The 9,536-nt window shown below is 41.8% G+C and overlaps 1 pseudogene; it reads left to right on the top strand.

The window, feature by feature from the left end:
• The first annotated feature begins 5,550 nt into the window (after positions 1–5,550).
• Positions 5,551–6,606, top strand: LOC100612478 (actin-related protein 3-like; annotated as a pseudogene).
• The last annotated feature ends 2,930 nt before the right edge of the window (positions 6,607–9,536 follow it).

Here is a 9,536-nt window from a genome sequence, read left to right as displayed (position 1 = left end):
TTTAAAGAGGTGACAATGTATCTTACATCATGAATAGAATAGAAATAAAGAAAAATGAAGTCGGGCACGGTGGCTCACACCTGTAATCCCAGCACTTTGGGAGACCAAAGTGGGTGGATCACGAGGTCTGGAGTTCAAGACCAGCCTGAACAATATGGTGAAACCCTGTCTCTACTAAAAATACAAAAATTAACCAGGCGTGGTGGGAGCCTGTAATCCCAGCTACTCCGGAGGCTGAGGCAGGGAACTGCTTGAACCCGGGAGGCGGAGGTTGCAGTGAGCTGAGATCGTGCCACTGCACTCCAGCCTGTACAACAGAGCGAGACTCTGTCTAAAAAAAAAAAGTAAAAAAAATTTTTTAAATTTAAAAAAAAGAAATAAAGAAATATGAAAACAGAAACTCTGTACTTTAACTCTATCCCCCCATATTTTGATTTTATGTTGTCTCAATTTACATATTTTTGCTGAATGTGGTGGCTCACGCCTGTAATTCCAACACTTTGGGAGGCCAAGCTGGGTGGACCACTTGAGCTCAGGAGTTGGATACCAGCCTGGCCAACATGGTGAAACCCCATCTCTAGTAAAAATACAAAAATCAGTTGGGCGTGGCAGCGCATGTCTGTATTCCCAGCTACTCGGAAGTCTGAGGCAGGAGAATCACTTGAACCCAGGAGACGGAGGATGCAGTGAGCCAAGATGGTGCCACTGCACTCCAGCCTGGTGACAGAGCAAGACTCCATCTCAAAAAAAAAAAGAAAAAGAAAAAAAAAAACATTTTTATATTGCGTACCTCTTAACAGGTTGCTGCGGCTATTATTGTTTTTTTGTTTTGTTTTGTTTGTTTGCTTTTTGAGATGGAGTCTGATTCGGTCGCCCAGGCTGGAGCACACTGGTGCAATCTCTGCTCACTGAAAGCTTTGCCTCTCGGATTCAAGCGATTCTCCTACCTCAGCCTCCCAAAGTAGCTGGGACTACAGGTGCACGCCCCCACATCTGGCTAATTTTTGTATTTTTATTAGAGATGGGGTTTCACCATGCTGGCCAGGCTGATCTCAAATTCCTGACCTCAGGTAATCCATCCACCTTGACTTTCCACAGTGCTGGGATTACAGGCGTGAGCCACCATGCCTGGCAGCTATTATTGTTTTTAATAGATAGTCTTTTGAGCCTCATACTAGAGTTATGAGTATATTACACACTACAATTACAGTATTAGAGTATTCTAGGTGTGTCCATGTACTTTATTTTACTAATGGGTTTGATACTTTCGAATGTTTTCCTTTTTTTTTCTTTTTTTTTTGAGACAGAGTTTTGCTCTTGTTGCCCATGCTGGAGTGCAATGGCACAATCTCAGCTTACTGCAACCTCCACCTTCTGGGGTCAAGCGATTCTCCTGCCTCAGCCTCCTGAGTAGCTGGGATTACAGGCATACACCACCATGCCCAGCTAATTTTATATTGTTTTTAGTAGAGACAGGTCTTCTCCATGTTGGCCAGGCTGGTCTCAAACTCCCAACCTCAGGTAATCTGCCCACCTTGGCCTCCCAAAGTGCTGGGATTACAGGCGTGAGCCACCACATCTGGCCTCAAATGTTTTCTTTTTGCCCATTAGTGCTTCTTTTTTTCTTTCAAACTGAAGAATTCCCTTTGGCATTTCTTGTGGGCCTCATGGTGATGCATTCTCTCATCTTTTGTTGTCTGGGGAAAGCTTTATCTCATCTTCATATTTGAAGGGTAGCTTTGCTGGATACAGTATTCTCAGATGGCAGGTTTTTTTTTTTTCTTTCAGCATGTTGAAAATGTTGTCCCTTTCCCTCCTGGCCTATATGGTTTCTGTTGAGAACTTTGTCACCAGATGAATTGGAGTTCTTTTATATGTTATTTGCTTCTTTTCTCTTGATGCTTTTAGGATCTTCTTTTTGTCCTTGACCTTTGAGAGTTTGATTATTATATGCCTTGGGGTAATCTTATTTGATTCAAATCCGTTTGGTTGTTGGAAATAAATTTTTGGTGCCACAAAAGAAATAGCAGTCCAACATAAATTTTCTCAGCAAGGCAATTTTACTTCTGTAGAAGGGTGCATCTCATGGATGGAGCAATGGCGAGAGCACACCTGAACAAGGGAGGGGAAGGGGTTCTTATCCCTGATGCAGGTAGCCCCTACTGCTGGGTCATTCCCCTATTGGATAGGGTTGGACCACACAGTCTAAGCTAATTCTGATTGGCTGTTTTAAAGAGCAGGGGTACAAGCCAGGGTGGCAGGGTGAGTAGCTTGGTGGGAAGGATGGTTAGAAACAGGTGATTAAAGGTGACTCAGATCAAGCCGGTGACCAGGGGTGACTCAGGTCAGAGCAGGTGACCAGGGGTGACTCAGGCCAGAGCAGGTAACCAGGGGAATAGATGTGAACTACTGATTAGAACTGCTGGGAAAGGTTGTTTCCTGAAACTTGGGGCAAGCAGACAAGGAGAATGAGGAAGTTAAACTTCAAAATGGAGAACGAAGAACTGAACATACTGATATACTGATTCTTTGAAGAGAAATTTAGAACTCACTGTATTTAACATGGTGTTCTCTGACCTTGCCATACCTGGATATTTATCTCTTTCTCCAGTTTTGGAATGTTTTCTGTTACTAGTTCTTTGAACAAGCTTTCTACTCTTTGCCCTTGCTCAACTCCCTCTTGAACACCAATAATTCCAAGATTTGGTCTTTTTAACTAACTTTCTGTATCTTGTGGGTGATCTTTCTTCCTTTTCATTTTGCTCCTTTTTCTCCTCTATGTTTTTGCAAATAACCTGTCTTAAAGGTCACTGATGCTTTCCTCTGCTTGATCCATTCCACTGTTGACAGTCTCTAATGAATTTTTCAGTTTAAAAAAAAATTTCTCAGTTTTAATATATGTTTCTTTTTTTATTATTTTAATCTCTTTGTTAAATTTCTCTGATAATTTTCTGAGGTCCTTTTCTGTATTGGACCTCACTGAGTTTCTTTAAAGCTGTTATTTTGAATTCTTAGCCAGAGAGTTCACATATTGCCATCTTATTAGGGTTAGTCACTGGTTCCTTGTTTTATGAGTTTAAGGAGGTCATGTTCCATGATTGCTGTTGTTTCTTGTGGATGTACATCTATGTCTTTTCACTGAAGGATTAGTTATTTATTCTATTCTTCTCTGTCTGGCTTGTTTTGGTTTCATTAGATATGTTTGTTTAGAGATTGTTTATAATTTACCTGTTGATTTTCTTGCTTTTTTTTCCCACTAGGCCACTGTGTCCTTTTCAGTACTAAATGGCATCTTAAGTCCAGGTTTGCCTTAGTGAACAATCAGAATGCCCCTTATTCTGAATTGAAGAAGTCTTAAATGAGATATCTCAGTAATGTGGGAAGGCTGGTTAAGGGCACATACCCAGTGGGTGTGGAACAAACCTCAGCATGGTGCTGTTGAACAGCCACTCTGATTTGGCCCAGTTACGGAGCACAGTTTCCAGGGCTGGGGATGGTAGTCCCACCTCCTGTCTTTGTCTCTGGCTGTCCTCAGGAATATTTCTCCTTTCAGGCACTCGTGATGTTTCTTATGGAACAGGTCTCCTGCTAGGGAACCCAAGATGGTGGGGAAGCAGGTTGTCCACCTCAATCTCACCTTTTTCAATGTAAATATTGTGAGCCAAGGGAAAATTTTTGTGTACTTGGTGCTGGGCAGATTATGGGGGGGGCACTGCAGATATGTAAGTCCAATTCTCTTACCATCAGCTCAAAATTTTTTCATTTCTCTGTGACCCTGGGAACAGTCTCATCTCATGTTTGAGTTTTGGTTTTTTATGGGGAGGAATGAAGCCAGCTTGCTTCTTTTCTTTTTTTGAGACACAGTCTTACCCTGTCCCCTAGGCCGGAGTGCAATGGCACAATCTCGGCTCACTGGCTCACTGCAACCTCCACCTTCCAGGTTCACACGATTCTCTTGCCTCAGCCTCCTGAGTAGCTGGGATTACAGGCATGCACCACCACACCCAGCTAATTTTTGTATTTTAGTAGAGGCAGGGTTTCACCATGTTGGCCAGGCTGGTCTCGAACTCCTGACCTTGTGATCCACCCGCCTCGGCCTCCCAAAGTGCTGGGATTACAGGTGTAAGCCATCGCGCCCGGCCCCAGCTTGCTTCTATGTCACCCTTTGGAAGCCAGAAATCCCAACTCATAGACCTACAATAATTTATTAAGGTTGGAGCAGCTACTTTTGTTTAAATTGCCAATTGTGACATAAATAAAATAATGTTAGATAGAAACCAGAGTTAAGGGACATGTGTTTTATATAGCACCTAAGCTGGAAAACCTTATTGTTCTTGTCAGTGGAAATGAGATGCTGTTAAGGCTGTGAGATCTTGGGTTCATATGTAAGTTTAATCCATAAGACCTAACTACTCTTTTAGGGGTATATGTATCATTACAAATTTCATTGATAAACATATTTTTGTAGAATACAGCATGACTTTTGTGGGACAGAGCTGCCGGCAGGGACTCAGCTAGCTTCAACGTGAAACTAGACCAAGGTGTGAACAACTTTTAAAATGATATATAAACCTGCACCTATTCATATCCCACTTCATAAAGTACCTCCTCACACACACTCTGGTTGCCACATACAAACCTGGTCCCATAAAATATACAATTTCCTTTCTGAAACCTACTTCAAGTGAAACCTCCTCCCTTCCCCAGTTCTTTTCTTTTCCTTCCCTTTTTCCTTTCATCCATACTAAAATGGCTTCCATCTTACTGGCAGGATCTCAAGTAGCATTACTAAGGAACTGATTAAACTGAGCCACACTAGGTGAAAATAACTGATGCACACTCTAACCATTTCAAAGGTATTTAGGGTGCCTGGGCATCTTGGCTACCTGGGGAAAAGCAGCACAAGGACAACAAGTTGTAGGGTGGGAGCAGGAGTGACGAGGAGGGAAGGGAGAGGATGAGGAGGCCACAGTGGGACAGGGGAGGTATGGCCTGCCTGCCTGGGTTGTGGATAGTGCTGGGTGTTGAATAGTCCTGACTGAGCCTGATGCTTTCTTGCTATTGCTTTGCCTTCACAGATCCCCATCCCACCCACCCCCCACAGAGAAGGCAGCTCAGCTGTGGATGGTCAGATGCCCCATCTCCCACTGCCAATTTCTGGCCCCTACCAGCATGGAGCAAGTGGCAGCCGCTGCAGCAGCAGCAGCAAGATAAAAGGAGGAAAGATGACCTGACAGCTGACAGCCTACATAGCAGACTGTGGTACCAGGTATACAAAACCAGGATATGTCCAAAATAAAGAATCTCTGTTTACCATCCCTTCCTGTACTGCCATTAACAACTCAACAAAACAGATATAGAATTGAAGGTAAACTCTGTATTATTCTACCATGAAAAAAAAAACTCAACAAAAGTGGGTGGTCAAGTTCAAAAGGAGGGTGATGAAACATGCTGATGACCTAGACGTCTTTACTGGTGATGAAGCATTGGAAAATCTACATATACAACAAAGAGCCCATCCATCATGGTCTAGTTAAAGATTGGAACTCGATGGAAAGCTTTATAGAGCAAGTGATCTTTAAATATTTAAGGGCAGAACCTGAAGACCATTATTTTCTTTTGACTGGACCTCTGCTGAATACTTCAGAAAGCAGGGAATATATTCCTGAAATAGTGTTTGGGTCCTTCAATGTTCAGGTTTGTACATTGCTGTGCAGGTTGTTCTTGCTGTAGCTACATCCTGGACCACAAGACAAATAGGAGAATACATGTTGACTGGTAGGTTATAGACAAGTTGAAACGGTGTCACTCATGGCATTTCCGCCCCTGAAGGGTATGTGATTGGCAGCTGTATTAAACACATTCCAATTGCAGGATGAGCTATAACATATCTTACTCAGCAACTACTGAGAGACCAAGAAGTAGGAATCCCTCCAGAGCAATCCCTGGAAACTGCTAAGGCAGTAAAGGAGCACTATAGTTATGTTAGCTCAGATTTAGTAAAAGAATTTAAAAAGTAAGGTGCAGATGGGTCGCAGTGGATTTAAACAGTATATAAGAATCAATGCCATCTCAAATAAATAATTTTCCATTGATATTGGACATGAGAGATTCTTGGGACCTGAAATCTTTTCTCATCCAGGTTTGCTAATCCAGACTTTATACATCCCATCTCAGATGTTGCAGATGAAGTAATTCAGAATTGTCCTATTGATGTGAGACATCCTCTCAACAAGAATATTGTTGTCTATGGAGGTTCAACTGTGTTCAGGGACTTTGGACATCACTTGCAATGAGATATGAAAAGAACTGTAGATGTCAGGCTGACCTTAAGTGAGGAATTAAGTAGCAGTAGATTGAAGCCAAAAGCTATTGATGTACAAGTCATTACACACCACGTAGAGCAATATGCAATTTGGTTTGGAGGATCAATGCAGACTTCTATGCTTGAGTTCTATCAAGTATGGCACCCCGAAAAGGATTATAAAGAAATCGGACCTAGCATTTGTCATCACAATCTAGGGTTTGGAGTCATGTCATAAAGTTGAGTTTATACTTAACGAGATTAGGGAGGTGGGGCAGAGATAATCTTTCTGATTACCCATTTTGTCTGGATGGCAGATTTTGAAGTTTTATATCTGACTTGAAATAGTAATACCAAATGTGATTATGCAGGAATATTTTAATAAATGTATCAACATGCAACCTAGAACACAGTAAAAATGATTGCTTTTCTTGAGATTGAATATTTGAATCTTATGTGTGACAAAAATAAAGTGGGTTTACTTCTTTCTGTGCCCTGATATTTTGTATATTCACGAGTTATCCAAGATTTTATGCAGTTTATCAGTGTGTAGATCTATAACTTCTTTTTGTTTTTGTTTTTGTTTCATTTTTTTGTTTTGTTTTGTTTTTGGTTTTTGTTTTGTTTTGTTTTTGAGACAGAGTCTTACTCTATTGCCCAGGCTGGAGTGCAGTGGCGCGATCTCAGCTCACTGCAACCTCTGCCACCCAGATTCTAGCAATTCTCCGGCCTCAGCCTCCTGAGTAGCTGGGATTACAGGCATGTGCCACCGCGACCAGCTAATTTTTTTTTGTATTTTCAGTAGAGACGGGGTTTCACCATCTTGGACAGGCTGGTCTTGAACTCCTGACCTCATGAGCCACCTGCCTTGGCCTCCCAAAGTGCTGGGATTACAGGCATGAGCCACTGCACCCAGCCTGATAGTTCTATAACTTCTAACTGTACAATACAAGAGCTCGTTTATATTTTATATTTCATACGTTTTATCCTTTGAGGGGAAATATCAAAGAAAAATAATATTTATTATTTGAGAGAAAAAAATGAACAAGTAAAGGATAAATTCAAAAAATAGCCTCATGAGACTTGGCACACTCATGGGATTCCAGTTATTATGATGTGCTTCAATCCCCCCCCTCCCCTCCCCCTTAAAAGTTTTTCTTTGCAAGTGCTTTTGGAATTAAGAAATTAATATCTTGTATTAACTGATGCCTTCTAGGGCTTTCTGATTACTCGCATTCTGTTTCTTGCATTAAAGACAAGGCAGGCTGGGCGCGGTGGCTCACACCTCCCAGCACTTTGGGAGGCCAAGGCGCACAGACTACCTGAGGTCAGGAGTTCGAGACTGGCCTGGCCAGCGTAGTGAAACTCCATCTCTACTAAAAATACAAAATTAGCCAGATGTGGTGGTGCGCACCTGTAATCCCAGCTACTTGAGAGGCTGAGGCAGGAGAATCACTTGAACCTGGAAGGTGGAGGTTGCAGTGCGCTGAGATCGCGCCACTGCACTCCAGCCTGGGCAACAGGTGAGACTGTCTCAAAAATAAATAAACAAATAAAAATAAAAGACAAGGCAAGACATGGGACAGGGAAAAAAAACGATATTTGAGCGTCATGTTGCTAATGAGTGCTAGAGAAAGGCTTCACTGGAGGGACCCAGTGTTTTATCTGGTAAATATACATGCCTTTAAACAAAGTATTCTCTGATTAAATCCTGGTATGTCCTTTAGAGAGATATCATGATATAGTGGAGTAGAAAGAGCATAGGTATTAAAAAAAATACACTGGATTTGAATCCTGACTTTTCCACCTACTGGAAATATGGCCTTGTGCCAAATTCAAATTAAACTCTCTGAACTTAGTTGCCTCTTCTATAAAATAAGGATATTCATATCTACCTCAACAAGAATTGAATAAATTAACACTTGTAAAGCTCTTAAACATGGGAGGTATCCAACAAATAATAACAAACATCATCATCCATACTGTATTATTAGTAGTAGCATAAATAAAGAGTCTTAAAAAAGATGTGTCGGAAATTTGAGAACAAGGATCATAAGCTTGGATTGCCAAGTATGGATGACTGTGGAATCAGAAAAATTCTTTGATGAAAATGGCCACAATCCCCTACAAGAGGCAGAGTGAGCCATTCTACGGGAGGTGACCAACCAAACCAAAGAGATACATAAAAAAACAAAAAGCGGCTGGGCACAGTGGCTCACGCCTGTAATCCCTCCACATTGGGAGGCTGAGGTGGGTGGATCACCTGAGGTTGGGAGTTCGAAACCAGCCTGGCCAACATGATGAAACCCTATCTCTACTAAAAATACAAAAAAGTAGCTGGGCATGGTGGCACGTGTCTGTAATTCCAGCTACTCAGGAGGCTGAGGCAGGAAAATCGCTTGAACCCAGGAGGTGGAGGTTGCAGTGAGCCAAGATCGCACCATTGCACTCCAGCCTGGGCAACAAGAGCAAAACTCCATCTCAAAAAAAAAAAAAAAAAAAAATTTGGTCTGTCAGTCACAGGAGTACTGGAAGAAGCAGAGATGGAGACCTATTGAGTTACCATAACAAGGCAACACACAATTTGGACAAAATGATGTCTTCTTCTGATAGGGACAACAAAATATCCCAGTCACCAGAGCTGCCCTATATTCTGATTCATTCCCTGTTCCTGACCAGTCCATCTTCATGAGGCCCAGCTCTACTGCAGATCCTGTTTGTCTAGGCAATTTGGCTGTCAGTAGTTTGTATTTTTTTACTTTCCACATGTAAACATATGGTAGACTTTATTACTAAAGCTAATCTTAATGTAGCTATGTTCCTTCCCACCTAAAAGCAAATCTAAACAATCAGTAATCACAATCATCTTTATTAATGTTTTCATTTAGAGACGATCTCCCAGGATCATGCAGAAGAAAACACGAGGAGAAAAAAAAAGAAAGAAAGAAAACTTGAGTTCCCAAATTACTGCCTGGTTTAAACATGATGTCTGGGTACATGACTCAATACAATATTGCATTTCATGCTGAAAGTGTGCTTCCTGGAGTAGTAGAAGCAACAAAATACAAGAAAAGATCAGGACCTCAAGGAGAAATACCAATATTTGCGTGGCTTCACCTGCCCACCTGTAGCAGTCTTCCACCCACACATGTGGTATAATGAGTTCGATTGATTGTCACCCATTACAGTTCTATGCAATTTATCCTGTAGGATACATGGCAGCCCTCTTCAA

Source organism: Pan troglodytes, chromosome 15, assembly GCF_028858775.2.
Source record: "Pan troglodytes isolate AG18354 chromosome 15, NHGRI_mPanTro3-v2.0_pri, whole genome shotgun sequence".
Classification (NCBI taxonomy): Eukaryota; Metazoa; Chordata; class Mammalia; order Primates; family Hominidae; genus Pan; species Pan troglodytes.
Note: the sequence above shows the minus strand (reverse complement) of the source record. Positions and strands in the feature narration are given on the sequence as shown.